Here is a 22251-nt window from a genome sequence, read left to right on the forward strand (position 1 = left end):
TCCGCTGCTAATGGAACATGCTGCATATAGCCAAAGATCAGAAACAACAACAAAGTTTAATAAGATGCTAAAGTTGTTTGTGGCCGATAGCAGCTTAAACACTCTTGCAGCTAAGTGGAATGTGTGTGGTATAAAAGACTACTTAATACGTTGGGATTTTAAGATTTAAGCCAACATTTTACACTTTTCAATGGCGTTCATCATAGCAGACTAAAGTTTATGCCATAACAAGCTGTAATAAAATAAGTTGTTGAATGGAATATTATTTTCTGTTCTTAAAAATATGTCAACCGGGTATTCACAGAAGGTTTTAAGTAGTTATCATATGGAAATTCACACAAAATTCTATTTATAAAATTTGTTGCTATTTTGTAGTCGTTTAGAATGTAAATGAATTATCAAAGTTCTTAAAGAGGCACTAAATTTCTTCAGCAGAGAACAGATAAGTCACTTATAAATTCCCTATAAATTGTCAGAGTTCTGGAACTATGCCTACATAAATAAAAAAAAAAGAATTCCAAGAGCCTTTCGGTTTTAACTTGGGTAAGAAATTCTTAGGTTTAATCTAACTAAGAATCCCTAACTTAAGTTATAAACGAAAACTTCATCAACAATAAAATGTTTAAGCAAACTTAGTTAACACAGAAAAAGACTTTGAGCTAAGCTCTTAATCCCACTTAAATATATATATAAACTATATATTTGATAGGCTTAGGCATGTTGTCTTCAATTTATAATGCCAACTGATATAGTCTCTGGCAGCTGTAAATTGCTCAAGTTGGCAGTTGCCACAAGCTTGCGGCAATTAGTTTTCATTGACAGCGCCAAATCTCAACCACTCTGCACCACACCACCGCCAATATTCCGCTTTAGTTGTGGACATCATAATATATGGTTTTGTGTGTGCGGCATTAGGCACATAATTTCACATTGAGAATCAGTGGATGTCAATAAAATGCCAAATCGCATGACAACAAGCGAATTTCATGTTAGCCAAAGGACGTAGACAACACGCACGCACACACACACACACGCACACACACTCATACATGAGTAGCCCAAGGGAGTTGTGAAGATGGTTTGGGGCAGCTCTACTCGTATTAGCTGTTGTCGTTGTCAGCTGCTTAGTTACTTTAACCAAATATGGCCATTATTATTATTATGGCCAATGGACTGTGTTTGTGTGTGTGTGTGTGTGGGTATTTGTTGTGGCTTACAACTTTGGCCAGGCCGAAAATCAAAATAAATGACGACGATCAACAACAATTGTCATTTGTTATCCTATTAGCCAGGCCAAGAAATTGCCGCTGCCTCCATACATTAATGCAAACGCTTTTAATGGAAATCAACACATGCCACACCCCCTTCGCCCTCTTTTCCCAAGCGCCAGTTAGGCAGTTTTTGTCGCAGTGTATTTCCAAGTAATAAAGCAATAAATGCTTAGCAGCAACTCGACCACAAAATCAACTATTAAATCCTTGTAGCCCTTTGGCCCAACTGATAAATATGACCCTACATAAATATTGTACAAATTTATATAGATAGTCCGTCGACTTAGGGGCTTCGAATTATTGCGACATTCATGTGCGGGACGGCATCTGGAAACAAAAGGCCAACTGCACTTGGGCAAACAACAAATTAAAATTATATCGTTGGATAAATCATGCTTAAAAGAAATATAGTTCTAAATAAATATATAATATTTAAACAAAATAAATTATATACTATATTTACTTATTTTTTTAAATTGTTATAATAGATATAAATTAATTATTTAATGAAACAACTGTGAAGCAATAAATTTCATGCATAAAATAAATTATAATAGAAATTAAATATATTTGGTTAGCAAAAAATTTATTATTTTAAATTTTTTATAATATATTAAATTATAAATGACAGTTATTATTTATTAAAATATATAAAGTAAATAATTAAAAACAAGTTTTATAATTTATTTATTACTTATTAAATATATTATTATATAATTAAATATTTAAATAATTTATATATAATGTTTATATTTAAAGACAATTTTAATATTTAGATTATTTCAGACAACATAAGTTAAATCATAAAATAACAATATAAATTAAGTAATTATATTAATCAAAATAATTTTAAATAAATATTTAAACAGCTTATGATATGCAAGCTTTTGCCATATCTTTTTAATAACAATTATAAAACGTAATTGAAGTCTTTAAAGCTGATGCTTAAATCACATTTAATATTAATTAACATGTTAAGCATCCACATATTTCGTGCAGTGTAATAAATGGCAACAAAATGCGCTCGGGGCTTGCTGTTTTTCAATTATAATTTTAATGGACTGCCACCTGGCCAATATCGGTTGGCTGGCTGACCACAATAATGGCCAACAATGAAGTGCGCTGCTGTCTGTTGGGTATTGGCCAAACTGCAAATACTCATATCTAAGCCATTTGGTAGCGAGCATAAAAGCAAACGAAGCTCATTAAGCAAACAGAAAACATATATATCTATATATGTGTTTATATCTATATATATGTATGTAGATATAAACGGAAATGCAAATATGCCAGCGGAAGTATTATAGTTTGCACAAGGACAACGGGCAGCAGGCGGCCGCAGCAGCCACACAGGATGTCCTTTCTAGCGAGTGCGAAGCAATCATAAAAATTGCATACGACAATTCCTGGGAGTACAATGGGGCAATCGTAAGCCCCATAGATAAGTATTACGAGTGTTATAAAGTGTGGTAATTGTGGACTGATGACCACTTCAAGCACTACAGAAGCAGAGAGCGAGACAGAGGCACAGAAAGAGAGAGCGAGAGGGCGAGAGATAGCTAGAGATGTCCTGCATGAATATTTGAAGCAGCAGCTTTGCTCAAGTTGAGAGACACTTGAATTCGATTTTGATGTTGATTGATAATGTGTAAATATTACCGTAACTCTGGTCAACTTGACACACATATACGCCCACACATACACACACAGGTTACCCATCTTGATATACATATCGTGTAATGAACTCAGCTGCATCTTGATTTATTTGGTCTAGACTTTTTCGGACCACACAAAATTTAAGCTTTAGCAATTTACTTTTAATTCCTTTGTGGAGGCCCTTCGCCTAAATGAATAAATGCATATCTAAATATTCAAGTATTGATGCCGGGGGGCGCTCGAAAAGCTCTTAAGCATAGCTAAATAAAAATAAATATTTCTTTTTATGCGCCTTTTGCCTAGAAATTGCCTTCTTTTATGGCGTGTGCTTAAATTTTTATTGTAATTTTTACGAAATGCTTTTATAGTAATCAATTTATGCTAAAAATATTTTGTGGAATTCTTTTTAAGATAAAATTAAAATGAAATCAGTGAACAATTTGAATTGTAAAAAAATTACAAAGTTATTTTAAGCCATATAATGAGAATGTTAGATAAAGGTGCGTTTAAACGCCAGCAAGTTAACTTTGGTTTACATATGCAAGCATTTACAGCATTAAAAAGTTATGTTAAAGTTTCAAAAGGTGCTGTTCTGTTAATTGAAATGTAAAGTTATGTAAGATTCGTTAAGTTAAGATTTTTATCAAAATTAACAGCGGCTTTTACGGAATGTCAAGTAGGTGCAGAGCGTAGACGCTCTTAAATTAAGCGGGCAATGTTAAAGGGAACATACTCTGTTAACTCAAGCATCCTCTAAAAAGCAAGCAGCGGCTGCTAAGCCCAGCAGACGCTGTTAACTTAAGCGGGCGTTGATCGGCTTAGCTTTGTGTGTGTGAGTATAATGCATGCTTGAAAGACAACAGCGTAACATTAACATTAACATTTTATGGGCTCTAATTATTTTTTCGTTTTGGTGTATGCCTTTCGCTGAGCAATGCTTAGAATAAAATATCTATACACACATATATATGTGATTATATACATACATATATGCGTGTTTGTTTTTTTAGTTTACCACACACATAAATGCATAAAATATATCAATAATACTTTTATATATCACTTGTTTAATATCACCAACAAAATTTATTAACCTTTGCTGCAACAGTTTGTGCTTAGCACTTTGTTTTCACTCTAAACTGATAACGCCTTAAGAAAACAAAAGAAAGACCCAGAAACTGACGCGAAAGTTAACCGTTGTTTCTTCCTTCATCTCCATCACTATCCTGCTGCAACATACTTATGAGAGAGTGGGAGAGCAATAGGCGAGCGTACTAAAATACGTGTGTACGTATGTAAATTTGTTTGTAATTTCCCTCTGGCAGCCTCGCAGTCTACGCGTTTCGACTAACGAGCAGCGCCACTGATTATGGTATTTAGTTTTGGGCATTTAACACAGCGCAGAAACATGTGCATTTTTAGTACTTTTTGTATTGTCGCTAATTCGCACATTTAATGTAAATTCACAACGATTAAGCGCTGATTGTAATTAGTATTTTAGGTATTTAAAGCAAAAGGCATTTAACTGAACACATAAACTGGGCACACCGGCTTACTGAAATTACGAAATTAAAATGCAATAGAAAAAATTAATGAGAAAATAATAAAATTTATAATTAAAAGTGCTTGTGATTGAGTAAAGTGATATATTGAAGCTGTAATAACTAGTGTAGCTTCGGTAGACTGAATGGTAAGTCATATCCAATTTCGTTTTTGTACATAAATACAATTATTTACGAAGTACACCTCGCATTTATACATATATATCTGATGCGGTCAGAGTTCACTTCGCTGTGACCTGCTTGACTGTGTGACTGCTTGAGCATATTGTAGTTTAGCTGAAGTGTCAGTCCAGGAGTTCACTTAGTTTCAGTCAATTCAGAATGCTCAGATTAAACGCAAATTTGTCAAGTCGTCGGGCAAGGGACGGCGGTCAGTTGGGGCGCTCTCTTTGGACAGCTTGGCCCAGTGAGCAGTCACCATATGGCCGTAAGCGTCACAATATGGCCAATGTCAACAGAGAAATGAGGTCAACTATGGACTGAGCGAGCGTCTGTTCCAGGCGCTGTTCAAGGCGCAACTTTGTGGCCATTGCCAAAGTCTTTTAATTGGATTTAGTATAAAAAGAGACTAAAGCGGGCAGTGTGCGACTAGCAGATACCCTGTGTGGGCATATGCAAAGCTAAACGCGAGGGTTGTATGATAGGAAATATATATTCAAATTGCCATTTTTCAAGCAAATGTAAACACTTGTTCTTTATTAGTATGTATACTCTTCCTGTTATATATGATACTACCCTTTCCCCTCTTGAGTATAGGGTATTTATGTTAAACTTTTCACAGTGCGCCGCTAAAGTCTGCCCCAACATTTAACACAAACATTTTTAATAAACTAGCTGCTAATTTACTTAGCCTAACATAAAATTGAAAAGCCAAACAGATGCGGGCGCACACACACACACACACACACACACACATGGGGAGAGTGTTAGGCACCTGCAGTTATTTAGGGCTTTGACTTCGCTTTACTTAGCTGCGGGCTTCAGCTGCTGCTGCTGTCCAAATCAAAGTCCTGGAGACAAGCACACACACACATACACACGTAGCAAAGCAGACGCCAAAAAGGGGGCGTGTCTGCTCGCCTACTTTATGAGGCAAACAACAGTTGCTGAATGGCTGTCTCTGGCTCTACCTTGGGCTCTGGCCTGGCTCTCGCTCTGGGCTTTGCCGCTAACCTTTGTCAATTTATGTGTTTCATTATTAAACTTTGCCACCTGACGCACATTTAGCAACTGCTCTCACACACACACAAACAGGGAAGCAGCTTGACCATTATAATTGGCCCAAGTGTTGGGCCATGGCGTACTTAACAAATAATGGGCTAAAAATCAATTGAATTGTAGATGCCGGGTTAAACATAAGCGCAAACACGCGCCCAGCGTCTAAGTAAATAAAACCATCGTAAAGTTAAAAAGGACACCAGGACTTGTATAAACAAACACACACACATACACACACACACGTCCGTAGCTCTTGGGTTTGCCTTTTACACACACGATTGAATGCGGAATTTATGCGGCGTAATTTATGAAAACAAAAACCGGAAGCAATATTTTTCTTTGTTTGTTGTGCCTCTGTGTGTGTGTGTCTATTGAGTGGCCAAAGGCAGTGCGCACTACTCGACCATTAGACCAGTATCTGCACACACACACGCACACACACACACACATTTGCAGTTATTTATGCGCTTGGGCAATGCAACGTCATCGTCGCCTCGCTGGCACGGCTTGGCTGGGCTGGGCTGGTCTACATCTGAGCTGATAAACAATAGCAAAGTATTATTATGGTTACAAAGTGGCACAGGTTTTAGAGTCACTGTGCACGCGAAACAAGATACCCTGTAATTATATAAAACAAAGCAAAGGAAGTTTGGTTAAATAAAAAGAAAGTACAAATTTGAGTTAGCTAATGAACTCAAGTTTTGATTTTTAAGCTAGGCTAAAATTTTAAGCAATCAAGTTTTATGTTTTGTATAAAATTTTAATCGATAAACCGATTAGTTATCGATACAAGTATATTAAATATAGCAAGAGAATATAAATTGTAGTAATATAACAGTACTAATAGTACTTACATAAATATATCGATAAAATAGTTATCGATAAATATTATTTTAAAGTTAAGTCGATGGTAAAGCGCCTAAAAACTGCCAACTAGTCAACAACTAAAAAATAATTACTGCTAAAAATCTATAGTAGCTAGCGGCATTATACCCTGTAATGAAAAACATAGAAGGTATGAACAACTTGTTGGAGTTCAGCAAATATTAATCCTAAAACGAAGGAAAATTCGAGTTCTCTTAGTCAAACAGCTCTAGCATTGTAGGAAGTTTGTGATAAATATAAAGCAATAAAATATAATAAAAAAGAATAATCGATAAGTCGATGAAATGCACTTTTATCGATAAGAGAATATTTGAAAAGCGCTTGAAAAGCGCGAAAACTGCTGCAAAACTTCTGGATTATCAGAAGAAACTACAAATTAGTTAATTAAGAAGTTGCTTAATAGCTCATCAACTGTGCAAGGTATTTTGTAGTACATCAGCCAAGTCTAGTTGCCTTTGAACTTCCTCTTGTTTGACCATGTTTGCATTTACACAGTGTAAATTGTTTTTTATGGCATTGCTAACTGGCTTTAATTTCGAAATCAATTGCAGCTTAACAGCAAAGGGACTTGGAGCCAGAGATATACAGAGATACATGGCTGAGGAAGTTGAGTTAGGGCGGTTGGGGCATAATACAGTGTTGTCTCTGCAAATGGCAGCGGAGTTGCTGTTATAAATGAAATCTAATAAAACTATGTCAAGCTTTGGGGGAAAAATAAAGAACAACTAAACTGCAAAACTATAAAAGCCATTTCCGCAAATGACGCCTCGGGCGATGGACATGGAACTAGTTTCAGTTCCAGCCACGAACCATTTTTGCTTTTGGCTAAGTCGCTTTCCGTTTTCCGGCTGCGTCTTTCACTCGTTTATTATTACTTTCGCTCTGCGCCTTTCTTTCTATTCCAACATTCTTTATTTTTTATTGTTGAGCCCTTTCTGCTCGTTGTTTGTTTGCTTGTTCGGCTGCTTGGGTGTAGGCATATGAAAATCACGCACTCACAAACAAATAAAATGCTGACAGCATTTATTTCCGTTTCCGTTACAGTTTTGAGTTAAGCAAATGCGCAGGGTCTACTTATGTGTGTGTGGGTGGGGGTGGGTGGTGGTATGGGTTGTGTGAGCGGACGTATTACGAGTTCGAAATATACCCAAAAAAAAAAATAGAAATAGTTTAGCAGCAGCTGTAGCCATGGTTGAGGCAAAGTCCGTTGTTCGCTACACTCTGCCCGCTGTCCGCTACCCTCTGCCCGCTGCACCCCCTTCCCTTTGCCCTGCTATTTGTTAAACACTGTTTGACTGCCCGCCCATTTAACCCATCTATCCTGCATTTGATTTTAATGCTAATTCCGTAGATCCTTTGTGCATGTGGCACTAAACTCTCGACACACTCCACCCTCTACCCCCTGCCCCAACCCCTCTCCGTTACACAAAATCGTGTGCCACTTTTAGATACTCCTTTTGTGGCACTAAATTAGCTATGGAGCATAAATGGATAGATAGGAAGTCGTAAAAACTAAAATGCTGCGAACAAGAGCTTAACTCAGCTGCAGTAGTTGCTTGTGTATACCCTGTAGCAGTTGTTGTTGAGTGGATGATATAGATTTTTGAATTAAACATGATCAAAGCTGACATTTCATTAACAGAAAGGCAATGTAATGAGGAGTTATTGCGAGATGTATATCATATCTTGTATATTATAATATATATTATTAAATATATATATCGTATTCATATCATCTATACAATAGCACGCATATCATATCATGTATATCACATCAAATATATCATATCATCTATATCAAATCATCTCTCTTACATCATACATCTGGTATTATCTATACCAAATCATCTAGAGCTTATTATCGAGTTTAGATTATCTATATAAATAGTGTAAAATTTCTATACCTTATTGCTTACTCCAAGTATTTCCAACACTCTTTTAAAATCCAACTAGGCCTAGGTTCAAGTTAGCTCTATATACCCAGTTCTTAAACTATGCCAAGTTATCGATACACACTTAACTGCAAAGTAAAGAGTATACTCATATGCTGTAAAGGATAATTTAAAGTCGATCATTATATATTTTCTATTGGCACATCCTATTCCTTACTCTCTTACTATGTTTAACATACATAACTCTCAGTCAAACAATCTTATAGTACATCTTATCTAATTACAGGGTATCTGTAGCTCTTGCCACACTCTCACTTGCTTCAGCTTACAGCGCCTTAAACTCTCCACTACCCTCTCACTCCACCTCTGCATATTCAATCAGTCAAACTAGCCCACTTGAAGCGTACCATATACAGGGTATTTCACACTTTTTGTCAGCTTCGCTTGCGTGAGCATAAAAATCCAGTTGAATGGCCATATTTTTTCTTCATCTTCCGCTGTTGTTGTTGATTCGCTTTCTTCTTCGATTTGATTGACGCAAAGTTTTAGAACAAACATTTGGCATGTGCGTGCGGGCAATTTAATAGCCAGCACTGCGCTGCTTGTAAATATAGTTAATTAAATTTAAATATTTGCATTGTGCGTTGCTCCTGTGTGGCATATATCGAGTATCTCTCTCTCTCCCTCCCTGTGTCCTCATATACATCTATAGTTCATATACAATATTGCTGGTGTGAGTGTCTGTTGACTGGCTTTTAAGCGCACTATGGAATGAATAAAAACCGCAGCGCTTACCACGCCGAAGCCTGCCTGCTGTCAGGTTTTTTATATAAATGCAAGGAATATTTATTGGTTGTACCAAAAATGAGGGCCTCACAGTGGAGTGTTTTAGTCCGTTTGAGTCGCTTGAGCTAAGAAGCAAAATAAGCAATAAAGTCGCTCTACAGCTGTTGCTTTACAGTGACTTTAAAGCAGCCTCACTAGAGTTATTTTACAGTTGACTTACAACTGTTAGTTAACAGTTTCTTTACAGTTTCTTTACAGCTGTTCATCTAGAGTTGCCTCACAGCCACTTTACAGCTGTTAGTACACAGTTATTTTGCAGTTGCTTTACAGTTGATTTACAGCTATTGCATTACAGTTTCTTTACAGCTGTTACTTTACATCTGCTCTAAAGTAGCTTTGCATTTGGTTGGCAGCAGTCTTACAGTTCTTTACAGTTGCTCTGCAGCTGCTTTACAGCTGTTGTCGTACATTTACGTTACAGCTGTTGTTTTACAGTCGCTCTATAGTTAATTTACAGCTGTTGACTGTTTGCTTTACAGCTGTTGTTTTACATTCGCTCTATAGTCACTTTACAGCTGTTTGACTGTTGCCTTGCAATAATAGAACTGCAAACCTCTTATTTATCGCGTTTTCAAAGCTATCTTATCTATTTAATTTAGATGACATTCCCGTGAACTACATTTAAGTTAAAGTCAAGGTTTATTACCTTCAGATAGGAAATAGATTCTACGATAAAGAGCGTCAGTTGTTTATGGGTCTCAAGAATGTTCCAGGAAAAAAGTTTTATTATTTACGACTTTTGATTGAGGATTTGTTTTTATATTTAATAATTGCAGTGGAGCAAGTGAAGCCTTTATCTAGTAATCAGATAGTATTACTGATATAATAAAGTTGTTGATTGTTTATTTGTCAAACTGCTAAGTTTGAGATTTAATTCGCCAATAAACGGTGTCAATTATTGTTGATAAGGTTCTTGCCTGAGTTGTCATCAATATCTTGATCTATAATCGTCTGTTATTTAGCACCTGCAAAGTTTACAGAACTCTTTTCATACCCGGTGATTACACATGTGGCAACAAGCTCACGTATACCTAAGAAGGGCAAGACTATAAGCAAATGATCTATATCAATTTAACCCGCCTTTATCAATCTCTCTTTATCTATGCTCTTTGCAGGGTATCTTTGGCAGCTATACGGTCAGGCGAGTCGTTGCATAACGGCCAAGTCAATGCAGCGTTAAATTTGGGCATTGTCCAGTGGCTCCTTTTGCAGCTTCTTTTTTTTGGCTGGTTGGCTCGGTGGTTGGTGGTTGGTGCAGGTGTCGCTGTCAACTGGTCAGTCCCAGGCCGCAACGTGTTGTCTCTGGCATAAATGCTCTGCAAAAAATAAAAGACACGCGCTCGAAAATATATTATGAAATAATTCATAAAAACGCATGCGAACGTTTTGCAGCAGTCGCGGTTGCTGTCGCAGTCGCAGTCGCAGTCGACGTCGACGTCGTACCTTTCAGGTGAACAGCGACCTTTACAGTTCTTTTTTATTTGGCTGACTGAATGCCACCTGGCGTGGCGGCTGCTGCCGTTGCGACAATTTGGAACCTGGCAACGTTTACATTGCGTATACGTGTAGCCACACCCCCTCCCCGCTCCACAAGGCCATCAACGCCCCCAAAAAAACGTTGGCTAAAGTGGCAAAAGAAATTGTTAAATTTATATTTATTTTTATGGCTTGGCTTTGTTTCAATGCAGCCGCACGCTGCGTGCCACTGCGCTTTATTTGCGGCATTCAACATTTTTAGCGTTTGCCTCCTGCCACCTCAAATGTTTACACATTTCCATCCAACAAGAAACAAAAAACCAAAAAATAAAAGAAAACGATTCGAATGCTATAGTCGCCCCACTAGAGTTCCTTTTCGCGCTTTTTTTCAACAGTTTAACTGCAGCTGCATTGGGGGCTTTCCCTCTTCCTTTTTGGTTTTGCCTGGGCAATTTTTGGTTTATTGGTCAAGCGTTTTTCAGACGGGCTTTTGCAATTTTTTCGGGGTCAGCAAATGTTTGCGGTTTTACTTGTCAATTTGAAGTGCATTAAATGTGCGATAGTGCAACTTCCATTCCATTTCATTTTTTTTTCGTTTTTGAAAATGGATTCGGCCGATTTTTTTAATACTTTATGCCAACGTCCATTGGGAGCTTTTTTATAATCAAAAATTCTGTGCTTTGGCATTGCCACGATTTTTACCTACTAAATTTCGCTAAAGGCAAAAAAATAAGCTTTATTTGGCAAATTTTCAGCAGTTCTTGATGCATGGTAACGTAACCTTTAAATGAGATTTTTGAATATTTAGAAAAAATTGAGAATTTTGAAAAATAAAATTAGAAATCAATTTAAAAAGTTTAAAAATAATATCTTATTTATAAACTGAACTAATTAATGTGATTTTAAAATATTTTTTAAAATAAAATAAATGAATTTCAAAATATTAAATAATAATTTTCTAAATAAAATAATTTAAATTAAAAAAATGAAACTATTAACTTACAGCAATTTTTAAAAATAAATTAAAATTAATAAGAAAAATATAAAAAATACAAAAAAAAAATTAAAGTTGCAAAAAACTAAAATAATACAAAATAAACGAATAATTCTATATAGCCATATTTGAGCACCTCAAAATGTTGGCTATAAAAAAATCTTGCGCTTTTTGTATATGAAAATATTTACTTGCATTATTTTCAGCTTAAAAAGCGCATGCATTAAACTAATAGAAAACTTGACTCACTGTTTTCGAAAAAAAAATCAAGTAGATAAGAAACTAAAGCTAATAAAAAGAGTCAGGCAAATATTTGTGACTCAAGCTGAGCTATCAACAATTGCATTTGTTTTTGCATTGCTGCAACTTTTGTAAACATTTTAGCCTTATTCTTGTCAACGCTTTAGCACCTGCCATTGACACAACAAAGCTGGCAAGTCGGGCAAATACATATACAAGTGTGGCACAGCTATAAATATATATATACAGTTTCATATCATATGTGCCGAGTCAACATTGCCAATTTAACTCTCACACACTAACACACTTACACTTACACACACACACCCAGGTATCCGTTATGCAATTTGTCATGTTTCGCCTTTGGGCTGATTAGAAAGTCGCGTTTGCTCATGAATATTCACGAATTTGTAGCATGTTTTTCAGATTTGCAGTTTGAAATTGTGTAATCTAAATTCGCCAATTAAGCAAGTCCGAGTTAGATAACTTTGCACTTGAAGAGCATGCGCCATGTGCCATGTGGCATGTGGCATGTAGCATGTACATATTTATGGTGTTTGCCTGCTTTGTATGAGGTGTACAAAGCAAACAGCAATAAAGCAAATCGTCAAGAGAGTTACAGAAACAAACAGAGCAGCAGCAGCAGTAGCAGCAGCGTCTACACCGACTGCTAAAGGATATTCGCTATGTACAAGGTATCCATTCAACTAGCGCCAAGGCTGCGGATGCTGTGGCTGCTGCGGCTGTTGTTGCTCGCCTTGTGCCACACTCTACCCGCTCTCTCGCGGCATCATTCACAATTTGTTTCAATTTTAAATGCCTTGTCGCGGGTTTGCAAACCCACACACACACACACACACTTATATAAAGACACACGTGTGTTGTAACAACAGCTGCTTGAATGTTGACTGCGGTACGTGTAGTTTTAGTGAGCACTGTGTATACGTTCCCAATGTATGTCTGTGAGTGGGCGTGCCTTTGTGCCTTTGCCTGGCGCCTTTAGCTGCCATTTCGCTGCTCTTGTACACTTAAAAGAAACTAACAGAAAAAACAACAAGCGTGAATTGTTGGCTTTGACTAGACGAAGCTTTGATACCCTAGAAGAACATGAGCTTAAAGTGTTGATGGGTTTCTAAATGATTTTATATTGAATGAGAATATTTTTAGTACTAAGAAATTGCTTTTAAGAATTTATTTCAACTTTTTTAATATAAGAAAAATACTACAAAAAATATTAAAGTTTCGAAATATTTTTTTTTTATGTTTTAATGTTGACTTTTTTATTTAAAAATCATTCTTAAAGAACTAAAAAGAATTTTATAATCTATATATTTATTAGGAATATTTAATGTGTTTAAAATATTTTTAGCTATTTTTTAATATTTTCTATTATGAGAAATTAAAAACGAATATAAAAAAATGATTAATAAAATATTGTAATATTATATAATATAATATATTTTCATCTTTTTGTATTATAAAATAATTTTTTTTAGTCATAATCATATATTGAATAAAGATATCATAGAGCTATAATAGTTGATATTTGGGAGCTATAAGAAAAACAGATTCACTCAAAAGATTTGACTTAAATAAGACAAGAATTTAGCTTAACATATTTTTAAAAACAATCGTTATGCCCTTCTGTTAAGGGTATTCTAAAAATTACCACTGAAAATGTTTCGACGCTGCGTTCGAGTGCGAAAAGGTTGGACCCGCACTTAAGCAATGTCAACGGCAACAGCAGCAGCAATAGCAACGGCAACGACAAACTGGCTGCGCCCAGGACTTGGTTACTCCTAGCAAAGACTGGCTGCTGTTACTGTTGCTGTTGCTGTTGCTGTTGGCTGCGCGAGACTCGTCCGGGCGGATAGCAAAAGAAATGCCAACCGGAACAGCCGGAACAGCGTGCGGTTGTTTGTCGTACTCTACGCGAGGGGCATAAACGTATTTGCTGAAAGTGTAACGCTTGTTAAAACAGATAAGAGAGCGCACAGGATATATGCACTCGACTAGCGAGGGAGAGCGACAGAGGGGGCGGAGGTGCTGTGGGTGGGGCCAACTGGCAACTGTAAGTGCCAGTGCCGGCATGATAAATGACATGTTTCATTTGACATTTTAACAAAGTGTTGAATTTTTGCTGCTTGAAATGCTTTTTGTGACGTGACGACACTTTTTTCTCCCTACTTTCCATCTATTTTTTGTACTTTTTTGTGTTGCTCGCTATTCCAGCCAAGTGTTAAATAAGAGCCCAAGGACCAAGCAAAATAACTGCATAATTTTTCAAGCACATTTTGCCAACAGGCAGCCAGCCAGCCAGTCAGTTGACGATGAAACATTTAGAGTAGATAGAGCTGAAGAGAGAGAGAGAAAGAGTAGGGAGGGCGGTGCTCTGTCAAGCGCAGCATTTGACAGTCGATTGTTTTGCATTCACTGATCTGCAATGGCTAATGATATAGCATTTATACCCTGAGTCAATATTGCGGCATAAACATTTTGTGTGGCAGCCTGGCGTTGCCTATGGAGTTATGTCAACTAGTTGAGATTAAGGCTGTAAAGGCTGTCAAACTTGGTTGATAGAGAATTGGATACATTGGTATTAACAAAGGCTTGTCTTAAACTAAGTTTTCATTAACTTACAAAAATGGAAATTTATTTAAAATATATTAAATATCTTAAAAACATTAAAAAATTATCCTGAGTAAAATTCTGGAAAAACAAAATTATCCTGAGTAAAATTCTGTAGAATATTTAAGCGTCTATTTTATAATTGAATTTAAAAAAATGTATATATGTTCTAGAAAATTTATATTTAAATTTATATAAATTTATATATGTTCTAGATTAACAAGCTGAAATCAGGGCATTCAACTCTTGTCATTCGATAATCAAAATCATTCATTTGACTTTAATCGATTTGAAGCAGTGAAGCAATTTATGGCCACTTAAGACTTAATAAGAAAATTCACTTTGAAATTATTTAGCTGCCAAACATGAGAGGCGAAAAAGTTTATTAATCATGGCTCAAGGCATTGGCGTTGGCAGCTGTCGCATGTTACGCATACGCCGTGTGGGCCATGCAAAAACTGCACTACAAAGCGAAAGACAAAGACAAAGAGAACTCGCTCTAGAGCGCGGGCGAGGGCGAAATGGAGGGGAGAACATTAAATTATGGCGCGCATTTATCAACATTTAAAACGACGCTGATGACAATCTGCCGACTGCAATTTAAATATGCAAATGACAGACAAGATGCGGAAGCTGCCTGCCTGCATTTGCTGCCACAGACTTCACTTGCCCTGGCTGCTGTGCCGCTCGCTCCAGCAACTCGTGCTCAGTACGCCACATAGTTGAGCTGAGTTCTGTTCTGTTTGGAGTTGCGTGCCACGGCTTGAGTCGCAACTGCGTCTGCAGGACTCAACGCCACATATTTTAGAGTGCACTTAACTCGTTTGCTGCTAAGGATATTGTGCCATGGCGCGCCTGAGTGTATGCTATGAATATGCCAAAGTCCGCAGCTGCAACAATGCAACTTGCCAACAGCAGCAGCAGCCGAAGCAGCAGCAGCATCAGCAGCAGCAGCAACAGCAGCTGCAGCAACTGGTCCATCGATGTTGGCAGTCAGCTTTGCTTTGACCTCGTGAACTTTAATTACAATCTAAAGCTCACATTTGCTTCCAGCGCAGCAGCGAGTGAGTGAGTGTGTGTGTGTGCCCGTCTACAGCACTCGAAGTCAGCCGCTGGCCATAGAAAATATGTAAATCATAATAAGCGGCATAGCAGTGCTTTAGCTGGCTTCTAGTGCTGCCGGGTCCAAGTTCTTGGCAACTGGCTTTACATTCGGGACTCTGACTTCTGTGCCACGCAATAAAGGCCGCCACTGCTGGCGCTGCTTCTTCTTGCTATTTGCAGCAGCAGTGGCAAACCGCAAATTAAAAATTTCTGCACGTCTCCACATAAAAAACTTTTCTCTTTCTCTCTGTATTATATATATACATATATATATATATTTATATATGTATGTATCTCTGTTTATATATATACTTTCTTGCTTCTCAGTTTTTTTTTTCATCTTCCTCATTTTTTTTATATGCTTTCGTTTAGTTTCTGCTCATATTCAGTCGAGCTGCCTGGCAGCGCTGTCGCCGGTTTATTTCCTTTTATATTGCTTTGCTTTATGGGCGCACACACACACGCACACACACACTCCTATACAATATGTGGCTGCGTGGCACTTCAAAGTTTAGCTTTACAGTTAGTTGTTAGCGTGTATGTGTGTGGCACTCTGCTTCGAATTGTCATATGTGTGCACGCGTGTGTGTATGCTTGCCGGCGTCTTTCTTTCATTGCGAGTCCTTTCGCTCAATCCCTTCCCTGCCTTGCACACTCTCTCTCTCTCTCTCTCGCTCTCTCTACCGCCACAGTGCGTGTGCAGCTAACACAACTGTCCTGACGCGTTGATTGTGTTTGCATATTATACACGCCCTTTTATGTCCTATGGCAATATGAAATTTATTGTACGCCTGCCGCCCCATCCAGCCCTTCCTTGGTCCCAATGTCACTGTGCTGATGCCTTTGCAGCATCCTTCAGCCTTCAGCCTTTAGCCAGGCCTGGCCCTGACAAACCGCCTGCACTGAACGCACTGAACAGGACATTGATTTTAATCTCAGCAAGCGCTCGCTCTACCCTGTCCAATTGCCAGTGCAGCAAAAGGCAAATTTTTTAATTAAAATAACAAAAAAGGTTAAACATTCAAACGGAACTACAAATGAACAACAACAACAGCAGCAGCAGTCCCAGCTCACACAAAAGAGAGTCGAGCCCTCACATTTCTGCCCTGATGGCCATCATAAATTCAACTTGAGATTTTTAAATGAATAAAAGTCAGCTCTGGAAATCAATTGAAATTTTGTGGGATTATATAAAATTATATATACTTTAACTGTGCTTAACATTTTCAGCTTATTAACTCAGCTTAGCTTAAAGCTACGTTCAATTATTTAACAGCTGCCTAAAAAGCAATTATTAAATTTATAATCTACCCAAAAGTATGTATGCATATGCATATATGTTATATGTATATTCAGATATGCTTACATAATTTATTAATCGTTTTATAGCAGTTAATAAACTAAATGAGGTATATTAACTTATAATAATTTACTAGATTTTTACATATTTTTTTTAATGTAAAATTTAAAAAAATATAACTAATTTTAAAATATTTTATGATTAGTTTCAAGTATTTTAATATATATTTGCCATTAGCCTTTGCCCAGTTTTCATACAACTTTTGAGAGGATTCAAGAACTGACTCAATTCTTGAATATTTTGTACTCAAGCCATTAATCGGAATAATTAATAATCGAAAAGGTTTAAGAGTTTCCTGGACAACTGTTGGACCACGCGAGCGCTTCTATCCAAGTAGATCATTTGGGCCAAGACGCTGTTGCTTCGAATTTGTTTTCAAATGATTCAAATTAATTCTATAATCTTAATTTCTTGCCATTTAAATTATATTTCAAGCTTTCAATACACATGGCTAAGCTTAGCCTAAGATATTCACAGATTCGATATCTTTTAAGCTAACATTAAAGCACCGAGCGAGTATTATTCAAACATGCACTTGCTCTGCTAACACTTTCACTTCATTGAAACTGCCATAAAAAATTAAACATAAATTTTAATTTTTATGTAAACGTAATTAATGCCACATAAATATTATTTTTATAAACTGTGCTGTATTTATTTGAAACGGCGCGCATAATAAATGCAAACAGAATGAAATAAATACGCATGATTTAGGCCAGCATATTAAATACCACAGCGTATAATTTAACTAATAATTAGTTTGCGTTGTTAATTCTTCAAATAAAATATGAACGATAATGCGCTGTAAGCGAGTCTGAATGAATATATGAATGGGTTAGGTTTGGGTTAACGGCATTACGATTATGGCACGGGCACATTAAATGTCCATTTATGGCTTCCGCTGAGCTTGCTCAAAATGTTCAATTGCGGTTGAATGCTGCAATATAAACAAATGCATTTCACCGCATATGCACAAATACCAACGAAAACTGTGCAGCCCAACTATCCGCAAAAAGTCGGCCACACTCGGCGTATACTTTACGTAAAACCATAAAACCTCATAGAGAAATCTGACCAGCTTCGTTTACAAACAACAAAACAAAAAACAACAAAAAAGAAGCGATTACCTCGCTGCAGTTATAATGCGCTAATTTATGTGCGAAAATTGATTGTGATTACGAAAAACTCGTTGGCCTGAGGGGCCGGAGTGGCTGCCTTTTGTTTTAGGGTTAGAGTTTTGCTTTCCAACTGATTGAATCCTTTGTGCGCGCTAATTATGCCGAATTATGAGCATAATCATCAGCGAAATTTGATTAATATTTCAACAATAAATAAGCTGCAGCGCAAATATATTTTATAAATTTTAATTGAATACAACGTACCGCCGTACCACGCGGCGTATGCGCCATTTCAACTTTTTCAATGCCAGCAGCAGCAGCATTAAGTTTCGATTTATTTCAATCAGCGGTTGGCCATTTGCGCCGTGGCTCGTGGACGCCATAAAATTGCAGTAAATTAAACAGTTGTAAAGTTAAATTACGCACTCGATATGCATATATATGTGTATGTATACAGATGTATTTATATGTATGCATGTAAGCAGGTTTATAAAGTATTTTACTGTCTACGTTGGGTTTTTGCACTGTCGAAATGGTATGAAATGGGTATGATGCTTCAAATATTCTTTGAGTATATAAAAATGATATTCTTAAGCTGAAGCAAATGTAATTTTTATGGTATGTCTTTATATCTATATTATTATGTTAACAAATATATCTAATCTTATTTTTAATAGATTTCATGTTAATATAAAAGATTTTTTTTTTTATTTGCTTTGTTTTACCTTACATTTTTTTGAATATTATAATTTATTTTTTGGTTTATAGTTTTAAGTCTTTTATTTTTTATTTAAATTATATTTAAAAATTTTTTTTAAAACTCTAATTTTAAATTTTTTAAAAATTAAATCAAAGTTATTTTAACACTATTTTTAAAAAATAAGTTTTATATACATATACACATTCTTTATATTTTTTAATTATTCAGATAATTATATAATTTATTTAATTATAATTTTTTTAAATTTAATTTTTTTATGTTACAAATCTAAATATTTTATTTTTATAATTTTATTTATTTTATATTTTTAACATTTTTAAAAAATTTTTGTTGTAGATTTTTTTCTTATATTAAAAATGTTATTTAAGCATTTATTAGGAGTAGCTCGACATTTGCATGCAGGATATCCGCCTGCTTATCATATTCACTTTTTCATTTGAATCCTCTGCTCATTCTTTTCTTAACTTCGATGCCATTTGCGCCTGGCTTGGCCGGGCGACTGTTGCGCATTGAAATCCAATGGCATAAAATAGTCTTACACGTTCCGCTCCGCAAGCCGCTGCACAATGGCAATTTTAATGGAGCTGAGATCCTCGCGCATTTGCGGCTAAGACTCCCGTCCGCAAGTGTTGACTACCGCTAACCGCTTACTTAGGCCATTATAGGGGACCGGCTGAGGCGACATTGTATTAAGCGTGCAAAATTTATGGCAATGCGGCCACAGCAGCAAGTGCTTTAAGAGAGCCTCGCGCTCTCTATCCCTCTCACGCTCTATCTATCTTGCTCAGTCTCTGCTTAGCAGCCAAGCACTTGTGAATTTATAGACATGGCCCGCGGTGTTCCTGACTAAATGCACAACAATCAGCTGATAAACCAGATGGCTCTTCAAATAGTTAATTAATCAATGAGCTCGCTCTAGCTTTTGAATAGATGGCCTCGAGGCTGGCTCGTTAAATTGTACAGCTCTTGGCTGATAAAAGGCAAAAATCGTTTTTAAAGATTTCTCCCAAATGGTTAGCCTCATCCGTTCTTTATGCATTTGGCTAAACAGCCGCAGGCCATGTCCATAAATTCACAAGTGCGGCCCATTAATGCCAAAGACTAACAAAGTCTTTAAAAGCAAAGCAGCGGGCAAAGTTATACGAATAGTTGAAGAAACTTTATGTCTGTGCGTGGCGAGGGTAGCTCGTAGAACTTGGATTTGATATTTATTTATAAGTTATGATTTTATTAAAGTTAAGAATTAATAGCAAATTATGTCCTTAAGATATTTTTGGTTAGAATGTGAAAAGTTGTCTTCAATCACAAAAAGCTTTTAGAGCTCACATTTTAAATTGAGCTTGAGAGCTACAAAGGAAGGGGTTGAAGCTTTTAAAGCTCATTAAAGCTTTGAATACTTATCACAAATAAGGTTTGCTTGATAGTTTTATGAAGCGATTAGTAAAAGAATTATTAAATTTTCCCTTTAAACTTTTAAGATAATCGAAAGTCTTCAAAAAAAATTAATCCTTTTGTATGTACATGTAAAGCTAATAACTCTAACAAATACGATTTCAAAGTCGTCCAACTAATAATTCCTCTACAAGTTTATTTAGATATTTATAATTATTTATTTTATATGAAAGCTTTCCTAGATCCTCATTAAAATTTTTTAAGATAAGTTTTCTATAGACATCTCAATTACTAAAGTGGCTAAATGCACAATGAACTTGGAATTATGTTAATGGAATTTACATTTAATCTAAATTACACGTACTCTTCTGACAACCCTCTCTCGTGTAGGTAGTTAGTTGTGCGTGCATGAGTTGCTTGTGCGCTCATATTGTTGTGATTGTATTGGCAATGCGTGTGGAATACATTTACCTTGTTTGGCTACCATTTTATGGTCTTCGCCTGCTTCACACCTTGCCGCACTATACAAATTACAATTTTTATAGCATGCGATTTTTAAAAATGTATACGGCACATAAAAGCAGCCACGGCACGTGGCAACTGCGAGAACTCAACTGAAAACTGTAAAATAAAGAAGCGTTTGTCTTTCCAAAAGGGTTTCATATATATATATATATATATACTTTAGAGGAAGGGTATTGTACAATAATTTGGACATGAGATGTGCATTTTGTGCTCATAAAGTATTTATATTGAGCTGAGGTAATAGAAGGCGTCCCTAGAAGACTTCGAGCTGAAACTTTAAACTTTAACAGTAAAGAGGAGCTCTAGAATAATTGATTGAAAGCCTTAAATAAACATATGTTATATTTTTAGAAACTTAAACGTCCTTAAGCACTAAGCATTTTGGCATATCTCAAAGATCTCAACTTGGTTTAGAGATTATATAAGATCTAGCGTGTGTTGTTTATGAAAATATGAACTCCTTGACATATTCTCTGTGTGAGAACGCGCATTTCTAAATCAAAAACATATATTATTTAAATTTATCTAATGTATACAAATTAAAATATAGATAATATATACAATTTAAAATATAGATAATGCGGATCATGAAATATTGAAGAGTTGCAAGTTGGTTTTGTAATATGAACTAAGCCTGCTATTGTTCTTATGCTCGTTCACATATATTGCTTGAGGTGCAATATCTGTCTTGATGTTTATTCATCTCTCTATTTGAAGCAAATTTATGTTGGAGCTTTTGAATATAGAAACTTACAATTTGCAGCATCTGCTCATGTCGAGTATATATATATTTATATATACATATATACATATATTAAATATATTCATTTACATATATACAAAGCTATACTAAAGCTGTTGAAGCTCTTTTGTTGTTTGATACTCAAGATGTATAAATGTATATTAAGATATTAAATATATGCTGAAATGTATTATTACTCATAAAGACTGAAATTTAGTGCTTGGTAAAACGAAATTCTAGATGCCTTACTAAATTTAATTGTATTTAAACTGTGAACAAGTATTATGTTGGCAGCTGAGTACCTAAAAGATATCCACTTTAAGCTTGTGTATGAAGTTGCATGAAAGCCTGTGAATAAGTGTAGATGGAAGAGTTTTGAAACGTATATAAAATATCTAATCAAATATACATAAAATTGTCTGGCATAGAAAACATTGAGTGGAATTTTAAGTAGAAGATTAAGAAGAGAGAAGTTAGTCAAATTACTGGAATTGCATTTAACAAGAACTATTAAAAGTTTAAAAAGAATTAAGTATTTTATGCTAATCAGTTTGACTGTTTGCCTAAGCAATTTCAAATCGTTGCAAACTAATGAATATTCTATAACTAAAAATAGCTTTA

The 22251-nt window shown here is 35.9% G+C and overlaps 1 protein-coding gene across 1 annotated transcript in view; it reads left to right on the forward strand.

Annotated features, from left to right (window-relative positions):
- Nucleotides 1-4602: 4602 nt before the first annotated feature.
- LOC111600760 overlaps nt 4603-22251 on the forward strand; it is a 104352-nt gene continuing 86703 nt past the window's right edge. Inside the window, exon 1 of the mRNA XM_030225071.1 lies at nt 4603-4617. The gene's annotated coding sequence lies outside the window, so the exon portion shown is untranslated. The remainder of the gene's footprint in view (nt 4618-22251) is intronic.

This window comes from Drosophila hydei, unplaced genomic scaffold (assembly GCF_003285905.1).
Source record: "Drosophila hydei strain 15085-1641.00,03,60 unplaced genomic scaffold, DhydRS2 tig00008122-arrow-pilon, whole genome shotgun sequence".
In the NCBI taxonomy this organism is placed as follows: Eukaryota; Metazoa; Arthropoda; class Insecta; order Diptera; family Drosophilidae; genus Drosophila; species Drosophila hydei.